Below are 10,038 nucleotides of genomic sequence, written 5' to 3' on the forward strand. Positions count from 1 at the left end.
CCGTAGCCTCAGGACAAGCACGGTTTCTGGCACATAGTAGGCCCTTCATAAACAGTTCAACAACTGTTTATAAATGAGGACCCCTAAATCAAGCCTGAAAACCAAGTAAGAGGTGAATCAACGAAGCAGAGACCTCAAGGTTGGCACTCCCACGTAGGGCCAGACCCCTACTACTCCAGGGTCACCTGGCAAGAGAGGTTTATGGGGTCCCTGGAGCCCTCTAAAGTACATGGAGCAGGCCAGAAAGGGACCCCCCCCCCCCACTCCCTAACTCAGGTCATGATTACAACCACCCGCAACTAACCATGGGAAGACTCAGACAGGCTGTTGGGAACTTTTCAAGCTAGCTCGGACGCTTTCGCCTGGAAATGGAGAGCCGTGTTTTGTTTTTTTTGTTTTGTTTTGAGGGAGCTGGATGGGCAGGTGAAAGAGAGGTTTGTATTGGGCAACAGAGTGAAAGAGCCTGCACTGCAGTTTCTGCCTTTTCTCTTCCCTTCTCCCTTCCACTAAAAAAAAATCCATTATAAGCAATCTAAAGCTTTAAAGAAGACATCAGAAAGGAGAAAAAAGGAAGAGAGGTTGGAAAAGGACTACATAGAGGACTACATAAAGAGATGGTTTACGGACTACATAGAGGACTACATAAAGAGATGGTTTACGGATGGCAAAAAAGAAAAAAAAGTGAGACCCTCCGGGGTGTGGCAGCGGTGGGATTCGAACCCACGCCATCGAAATGACTGGAGCCTAAATCCAGCGCCTTAGACCACTCGGCCACGCTACCTCCCCTTAGCGGCTTTCTCTATGCAGCATATATTAGGGTGATGACGCAGGCGCCCCCGCCCTCAAAGTTTGCGCATGCTTAATATGGAACCGGCGTCTCCTGCGTCGCTCAGGGAGCGTTGGAGTCACAGTGCTCTCGTGCTCAGCAATAGTAAACACACTAGGAATGCACTATTAAAATGAAGAGGGCCTAATTATCAAACATCAATATTTTTAATATTAAATCCTCACATTTGTGTTTGGGTTTGAGTTTTCCTTGGGCGTGATCCTGTCTTCAGCCACGCAGGGGCGCTCCCGCGCTGCCGCTTCCTCCCGGGTGGGCCGGGGTCTTGCGTGGAGCCCCAGTTTGCACCGAATCAAGCTGGATCCCCAACCTGCGGACGCCCTGTCCTGCTCAAGGCGCTCTGTAGCCCTGCGTGGCCTCATGGCCTAGCCTTTGCCCTCGCGATGTAAGAATCAAGAGTTCAGCGGGGAAAACCATTGAACGTTGTTACAGATTCTTTACAGGTGTGGGCTCCTTCCATATCAAACTATTAAGCTTTCATAAGCTGTGCGACCCATTTTACAGAGGAGAAAAATAGAGATGCTAAGTAACTAGCCTCGGGTGTCCCAACCAGCCGACATGCCCCAGCCTCCCAAGATCCTTGTTCCTACGTGCAGAGGATTTTAGTGTTTTTAGGAAAAAAAAAAAAAAAAAAAAGCAATAAATGTAGAGTACAACCTAGCAAAATTCCATTGCCCATCATCTCGAATTATTACTAACATTTTGCATATTAGCTTCAATTTTTTTTTTTTTTTTTGAGACTGAGTTTTGCTTTTGTTGCCCCAGGCTGGAGTGCAATGGCGCAATCTTGGCTCACTGCAACCTCTGCCTCCCAGTTTCAAGCGAGTCTCCTGTCTCAGCCTCCCAAGTAGCTGGGATTACAGGTGCATGCCACCACACCCGGCTAATTTTTGCATTTTTAGTAGAGACGGGAGTTTCATCATATTGGTCAGGCTGGTCTCGAACTCCTGACTTCAGGTGATCCACCGGCCTCCATCTCCCAAAGTGCTAGGATTACAGATGTGAGCCACCGCGCCTGACCTCAAATTTTTAAAATTAAATTTAAAATTAAAATGAATACTCTAGATAAAATTCAAGTCTCCTTTGATGTCCCCAAGTTCTATTCCCCCTTCCTTCTCTTTCAGGAGTTTCCCATCTTTTCAGTCTGTATTCACAATCACATACGGTTTTCTATTTCCTTGCACGTGTAAGGAAAATGGCAAACAAAAATCCAAGGTTGTAAAGACAGTCTAGTAAGTGGGTGTGGTAGTCTGTATAATGACCCCCTAAAGATGCCCACACTGGAACCTGTAAATGTTGTACCTTCCGTGGCAAAAGGGACTTTTGCAGTTGTGATTAAATTAAGGATCTTCTGATGGGGAGAGGAGCCTGGATTATCCAGGTGGTCCCAATGTAATCACAAGAGTCCCTATAAGAAAGAGACAGGTGGCCGGGCGCGATGTCTCATGCCTGTAATCCCAGCATTTTGGGAGGTCGAGGCGGGCAAATCACTGGAGGTCAGGAGTTCTAGACCAGCCTGGCCAACATGGTGAAACCTCATCTCTACTAAAAATACAAAAAATTAGCCCGGCATGGTGGCATGCGCCTGTAATCCCAAGTATTCGGGAGGCTGAAGCAGGAGAAGCACCTGAACCCGGGAGGCCGAGGTTGCAGTGAGCTGAGATTGCACAACCGCACTCCAACCTGGGCGACAGAGCAAGATTCCATCTCAAAAAAGAAAAAGAAAGAGGCAGGAATTCGAGGAGGTATGAGGATGAACCAGAGGTCCCAGTGATGTAGCCAGGAGCCAAGGAATGTTGGCAGTCTCTAGAGACTGCAAAAGGTAAGGAAATTAATTCTCCCCTAGAGGCACCAAAAAGGGAACACAAGGTGTCTGACACCTTGATTTTAGCATTTCTGACTTCCAGAACAGTACCACTATAAATCTGTGTTGCTTTAAGCCACTAAATTTGTGTTTTGTTACAGCAGCAATAAGCGACTAATCAAATGGGTAAACCCATGGGCTTGGGAATGAAACAGTCTGAATTCCCATGAGCTGTGTGATCTTGGAAAAGTCGCTTCTCTCTGGGCCTCAGTTGCTCATCCCTGTAATGGAGTGATACTGATAGTATCTACCACATAGGATTTGCTGTGAGGATTAAACTCATTCATTCTCCAAATGTTTCATGAGCACCTACGGTGTGTCAGGTACTGCTCTGGTCGTATCAGAGAATAAACTCAATACAGATTAAATGTGGTAATTCGGCCAGGCATGGTGGCTCATGCCAGTAATGCCATCCCTTTGGGAAGCTGAGGTGGGAGGATCGCTTGAGGCCAGGAGTTTGAGGCTACGGTGAGCTCTGATCATACCACTGCACTCTAGCCTGGGTGACAGAGAGAGATCTTGTGTCTGAACACGTGCCAAGCATTTAGATGAATCTCTGGCACATGTGAGAAGGGTGACAGTGATGACTTTGTTCTCTCCCGGTATCTTGAGGGTTCTCACCACAAGGGTTCTTTTTGGTTTTTGTTTTGTCTTGTTTTGTTTTTTTAAGACAGAGTTTCGATCTTGTGGCCTAGGCTCCAGTGCAATGGCACGATCTTGGCTCACTGCAACCGCCGCCTCCCAGGTTCAAGGGATTCTCCTGCCTCAGCCTCCCGAGTAGCTGATATTCCAAGCACCCGTCACCAAGCCCAGCTAATTGTTTTTGTTTTTTGTATTTTTAGTAGAGATGGGGTTTTGCCATGTTGGCCAGGCTGGTCTCAAACTCCTTGACCTCAGGTGACGCCCCCCCGCCTCTGCCTCCCAAAGTGCTAGGATTACAGGAGTGAGCCACCACGGCCTGGCCACCACAAGGGTTCTTATCCAGGCACTGGCCACTTGGTGGTATTCTACATACATCTCTCCAAACCCCCTGCTTCAAGTAGGGGTTCTCTCCCAGGATGATACTGGGCCCTGCTAGGAGGTCAACTCCAGGAGGGCAAGTGATGGTGTCTTGTTCATCCACTGCTGTATCTTCAGGACCTAGAACAGTGTTGGCAGCAGGAATATTCCTTGAAAAAAATAGTTTTGCATTCTTGGTTAAGTCCACTCCATCTTGCCACGTGAACCTAAGAGTCAGAGACAGATGCTTTCGGCAGGAGCTGCCCAGCATAAGGTCTCAGAGAACTTTTGTCTGGACTTGAGTTTCAGCAAGGAACACTCGTTACTTTTGCAAAAGTTGTTTTGTGATTTGTTTGCCCTCTGTGATCACAAGAAGGAAGCAGCGTCCCCTTTAGGTAAATTCCCCTACGATTGCTCAAAGTATCTTTGGGCAGTGGACCATCTGCCAACAGCATCACGTCCCCTAACTCTGTTTCTGATCACTTTACGCAAGTCAACACCTGTCCTGCACCTACTAGACCTTATTAGGCAAAAAACAGGCCTTGCGGGCTCAGGGAGGGGTTTCTGGAGCTGCTCAGAACCCTTGTGCTGGAGTTGCTTCTCTAACAGAATGAAAATCCAGTGGAGCCCCGCCCGGTGGCTCATGCCTATAATCCCAGCACTTTGGGAGGCCCAGGCGGGTGGATCACCTGAGGTCAGGAGTTCGAGACCAGCCTGGTTAACATGATGAAACTCCGTCTCCACTACAAATACACAAATTAGCTGGGCGTGGTGGCACGCTCCTGTGATCCCAGCTACTCAGGAGCCTGAGGCAGGAGAATCGCTTGAACCCAGAAGGCAGAGGTTGTGGTGAGCAGAGATCACGCCACTGCACTCCAGCCTGGGCACAAAGTCTTTAAAAAATAAAATAATAAAATCCAGTGTTGAAGGCAAGGCCGCCAGTTCCTCTGCTCCACCCTGCATTTCTCCAGGCCCGTCGCCCTGCTGGCCTCCCACAGTCCTGCTGACAAGGCGTCTCTGGTGATTCATGCCTTCAAGGGTGACGCTGCCAGGGCAGCTCATATGCAAAGCCCATGCAAAGCCCAGCCACAGCCAGGCAAGGGTGGGGAGGCCACAGGCACCAGAGCAGCTGGGCTATGTTTGGTTTTTTATTTTTTATTTTTCTATGTGACATTTAAAAATAACTTTTGCAAAAGTAACCCATTTTCCTTGTTGAAACTCAAGCGAAGAAAGGAAAAGCACAAATGAGAAAAAAAAAATCCCTTCATTTCTCCACCCAGTTAAACTCTGTCCATACTTTGGTAAGGGAAGCCGGATTTTGTCTTTTTAAAATTTGTGATGTAGGCCGGGCACGGTGGCTCACGCGTATAGTCCCAGCACTTTGGGAGGCCCCGGCAGGTGGATTACCTGAGGTCAGGAGTTCGAGACCAGGCTGAACAACAAGGTAAAACCCTGTCTCTACTAAAAATACAAACATTAGCCAGGAGTGGTGGCAGGTACCTGTAGTCCCAGCTACTCGGAAGGCTAAGGCAGAAGAATTGCTTGAACCCGGGAGGCAGAGGTTGCAGTGAGCTAAATTGCACCACTGCACTCCAGCCTGGGCGACAGAGCAAGGCTCTGTCTCAACAAAAAGAAAAAAAAATTGTAATGTAAGGCATGCTTGTTGTACATTTTTTAAAATGTTCAATCAAAAGAATAAGATAAAAAAAAAAGAAAGAAAAAAAGTCAAATCACAGGCATAAAGTTAAAAGGGAAATTCTTTCCCTCACCGCAGCCCTTCTTCACAACCGAATACCATAGCTCAGAAGTAACCACTGTGAAGAGTACCAGTTTGGGCTGGGTGCGGTGGCTCACACCTGTGATCCCAACACTTTGGGAGGCTGAGGCCGGCGGATCACCTGAGGCTACTGAGGTCAGGAGTTCCAGACCAGACTGGCCAACATGGCAAAACCCCATCTCTATTAAAACTACAAAAATTAGTTGGGCATGGTGGTATCCACTTGTAGTTCTGGCTTCTTAGGAGGCTGAGGCAGGAGAATCGCTTGAATCCAGGAGGCGGAGGGTACAGTGAGCCGAGATCATGCCACTGACCTCCAGCCTGGATGACAGAGTCAGACTGTCTCAAAAAAAAAAAAGAAAAGAAAAAGAAAAAAAGCTGGGCACGGTGGCTCACACCTGTAATCCTAGCACTTTGGGAGGCTAAGGCAGTTGATCAGTTGAGGTCAGGAATTCGAGACCAACCTGACCAACATGGTGAAACCCCCGTCTCTACTACAATACAAAAATTAGCCGGGCATAGTGGTGGATGCCTGTAATCTCAGCTACTTGGGAGGCTGAGGCAGGAGAATTGCTCGAACCTGGGAGACAGAGGTTGCAGTGAACCGAGATCGCGCCACTGCACTCCAGCCTGGGTGACAGAGCAAGACTCTGTCTCAAAACAAATACACAAATAAATTAATTTAATTTAATAAATACAAGAAGAGTGGTGTCTTCTCACTTCCTCAAGTCTTTCTGTAGCTACAGGTGGGCCATCCAGATGGCTCTGTGTTGGGCATTTCTCATATCCAGTAGGCCCAGGACCTCTGAGCCTAGGAGGTGAAACACACAACCCACGCCCACTGTGAGCAGGGAATTTGGGCAGTTAACACTTTGGAAACCAGAGCTTTCCTATGGTGCCTACGGCCAGTGCAGCTCTTCAGCCCCGCCCTGAGCCGATGGGAGGATTATACCTGTCTTGTTGCAGTTGGGAACAGCCACGTGACTGTGACTGTAAGAGCCGGGGCTCTATCACCATGGTGAGGTAGAAACACCATAACACCATGAGTCTGTCTTGTCTTTTTTTTTTGTGACAGCTTTATTGCTGTTATAATTGCTGATATAATTCACACACTCTTTTTTTTTTTTTTCTTTTTGAAATAGAGTCTCTCTGTCACCCAGGCTGGAGTGCAGTGGTGTGACCTTCCGAGTAGCTGGGATTTCAGGCACACGCCACCACACCTGGCTAATTTTCGTATTTTTAGTAGAGATGGAGTTTCACCATGTTGTCGCCAGGAGTTCGAGATCAGCCTGGCCTCAAGTGATCCGCCCGCCTTGGCCCCTCAAAGTGCTGGGATTATAGGCATAAGCCACCACCTGGCCTACTGCATTTTAATTATGCATTCCTCAGTCGTTTAGATTGTTTTCACATTTTGCCTATTATGAATAATATTCCTATGAACATTCGTGTGTAAGTTTTTGTGTGGACATGTATTTTCATTTCTGCTAGGATTTGAATTGCTGGGTTATATGGTAACTTCATGTTTAATTTTTTTAAGAATTGCCAAACTGCTTGCCATTCCCACTAGCAGTGTATGAGAGTTCTAGTTTCACTACATCCTTGCCAACACTTGCTATTATCTGAGATTTTGATTATAGTCATGCTAGTGGGTAGTGGGTGTGTTTTGATTTGCTTTCTTTGGTCACCCACGCTGGAGTGCAGTGGTGCAGTCATAGCTCACTGCAGCCTCCAGCTCCTGGGCTCAAGCAATCCTCCCACCTCAGCCTGTCGAGTAGCTGGGACTACAGGCACACACCACTGAACCTGGCTAATTTTTCTATTTTTTTGTAGAGATAAGGGTCTTGTTATGTTGCTTTTGCTGATCTGGAGCGCTTGGGCTCAAACAATCATCCCACCTCGGCCTCCCAAAGTGCTAGGATCACGGGCATGAGCCACAGTGCCTGGCCTTGCATTTTCTTAGTGGCTAATGACGTTGAGCACCTTTTCATGTCCTTATGAGTCATTTGTATATCTTTGGAGAAATATCTATTCCAATCTTTGGCCCATTTTTAAATTGGGGTATTTATCTTTTTATTATTGAGTTGTAACGGTTCTTTATATATTCTAGCTGCAAATCCCTTATCAGATATGATTTGCAAATTTTTTTTCCCCCATTCTCTGGTTGTCTTTTCACTTTCTTTTTTGTTTGTGGTTGGTTTTTGTTTTTTGAGACAAGGTCTTACTTTGTCCCTCAGGCTAGAGTGTAGAGGCGGGATCTTGGCTCACTGCAACCTCTGCCTCCCAGGTCCAAGTGTTCTTCCCACCTCAGCCTCCTAGGTCCAAGTGTTCTTCCCACCTCAGCCTCCTGAGTAGCTGGGACCATAGAGGCAAGCCACCACATCCGACTCATTTTTGTATTTTTTATAAAGATGATTCTTCACTATTCTGCCCAGGCTGGTCTCGAATTCCTGAGCTCCAGCAATCCGCCAGCCTCAGCCTCCCAAAGTACTGTGATTACTGGCATGAGCCACTGCGCCTGGCCTTTTTCATTTATTTATTTAATTTTTAGAGACAGGGTCTCACTCTGTTGCCCAGACTGAAGTACAGTGGCATGATCATAGCTCACTGCAGTTTCAAACTATTGGGCCCAAGGGATCCTCCTGCCTCAGCCTCCTGAGTATCTGGGACTACAGGCACACACCGCCACACTTGGGTTTTTTTTGTTTTTTTTTTTTTTAGTGTTTTATTTTAAAGACAGGGGTCTCGCTATGTTGCTGAGGCTGGTTCTGAACTCCTGACCCCATTGATCCTCCTGCCTTGGCCTCCCAAAGCTCTGACATTACATGTGTGAGCCACCTTGCCCGGCTTTGAGTAATTTTATTTTACCACAGTAGACATCTCCTTGAAGGCAAGCGTTTCCCCCAATTCTTAGCACCGTATTTGGCACACAATAGGAGCTTAATAAATATCTGCCATAAGAATGAATGCTCAGAAACTCCACTATTACATCCTATCTGCTCAACAACTCCCTGGAAAAGAGAGATTTTTTTTTTTTTATGGTTACTAAAAAAGGCCCATATTAGTATTTCATTGGCCTAACTTGGATCACGTGCTCATCCCTGAACCAATAAATGGGGCAGAAGGGATGAAATATGCTAATTGGCCAGCTCTGGCCACGAGTCCATTTTTGGAGCCAGGGGAGTGGGGAGGGCTATTTTCCTGAATTGAGAATAGGGTGAACTGGTTCCCTGAAGACTAACCAAGACGCTAATGCAAAGCAGGACACTCCTGCTGGTCAGGCAAAAATGACAGAGGCTCAGAGAAGTAAAATAACTTGCCCAAGGGCCATAGAGCTTTAAGCAGTAGCGTCTTTTTTTTTTTTTTCAATCTTGCTTTGGGCTTGGACAGACTAGTTCAGCATCTTTGATCTTCCCTTCCTGCCTGACCGCCCCAGGATCAGAATTCTAGGTGCAATTTTGTCTTTTGCCAAAAGCTGTAGTTTACTCTCTTGAGGGTTTATAAATAAGGAAAAAAGTTCTTTGAAGAGCCTGAACTTTGAAATCAGAGAAGTCTGGATTTTAGTGCTGGCTCTGCCTTTTCTAACTGCCTCACCTGGCGCATGTTATTATCTCTTTAAGTCTCAGTTTTGTTCTTTGTTTGTTTGTTTGTTTGTTTTTGTTTTTTTGCGACGGAGTCTCACTCTTTCACCCAGGCTGGAGTACAACGGCAGGATCTCGGCTCACTGCAACTTCTGCCTCCAGGGTTCAAGCGATTCTCGTGCATCAGCCTCCAGAGTAGCTGGGACTACAGGCCCGCCCGGCTACTTTTTTTGTATTTTTAGTAAAGACGGGGTTTCATCACGTTGGCCAAGCTGGTCTCGAACTCCTGACCTCAAGAGATCTGTCGGCCCCGGCCTCTCAAAGTGCTGGGAAGATGGAATTAGGAAAAATCCCTCAATAAATGTCACTCACTGTTACTACTTTTATATCTAGAATGTGTGGAATTTCTAAAATTTCACTAACGAAGTATCTAGAAGGACCTAATATCAAAGTGTTCACAGCAGTTATTAGTTTTAATTCGTTTTCTTCTTTATACCGTATCCACTCTACCACTCATGCCACAGGTATTAAGCATCTGTGTGCCACCCAGGCCCTGTGTCAAGAGTTAGGAATAACTAGAGGAGATACTAATTTTAAAACTACACAAATAATTGCAATCGTCATACATGCCTGTTTTTACAAAGCAGAAATCAGGAAAAATAAAGTATTTCCGATAAAACATATTTTAAGGTTATGTACAGAGATGTATACAAACAAGCGATGGGCTTGGATCACTAGTGATTTTGGAAAGGACAGGAATACAGGAACACAGGAACTAAGCGAGAAGCTGGCGAGAGAGGCGGGAGAGGACGGAAGTTGGGCACTCCCTTGAATTGCTCCCTCGCTGCCGGATGCTAGGCCAGCCTTGAGCAGGAGAACCAGACACTGTGTACTCAGCAGGGGGAGTCAGGACTTAGCGCTAACCATTGCACCTGGGGCTAGGAGCCAGCGCCGGAGCCAGGAGGCCCGCTCGGCG

General features: G+C 46.8%; 1 non-coding gene across 1 annotated transcript; it reads right to left on the reverse strand.

Moving 5' to 3' along the window:
* Nucleotides 1-699: 699 nt before the first annotated feature.
* On the reverse strand, nucleotides 700-781 carry TRNAL-UAG. The gene has a single exon. It is a non-coding gene; the product is annotated as a tRNA-Leu (tRNA).
* Between the last annotated feature and the right edge of the window lie 9,257 nt (nucleotides 782-10,038).

Source organism: Mandrillus leucophaeus, unplaced genomic scaffold, assembly GCF_000951045.1.
Source record: "Mandrillus leucophaeus isolate KB7577 unplaced genomic scaffold, Mleu.le_1.0 Scaffold32, whole genome shotgun sequence".
Taxonomy (NCBI): domain Eukaryota; kingdom Metazoa; phylum Chordata; class Mammalia; order Primates; family Cercopithecidae; genus Mandrillus; species Mandrillus leucophaeus.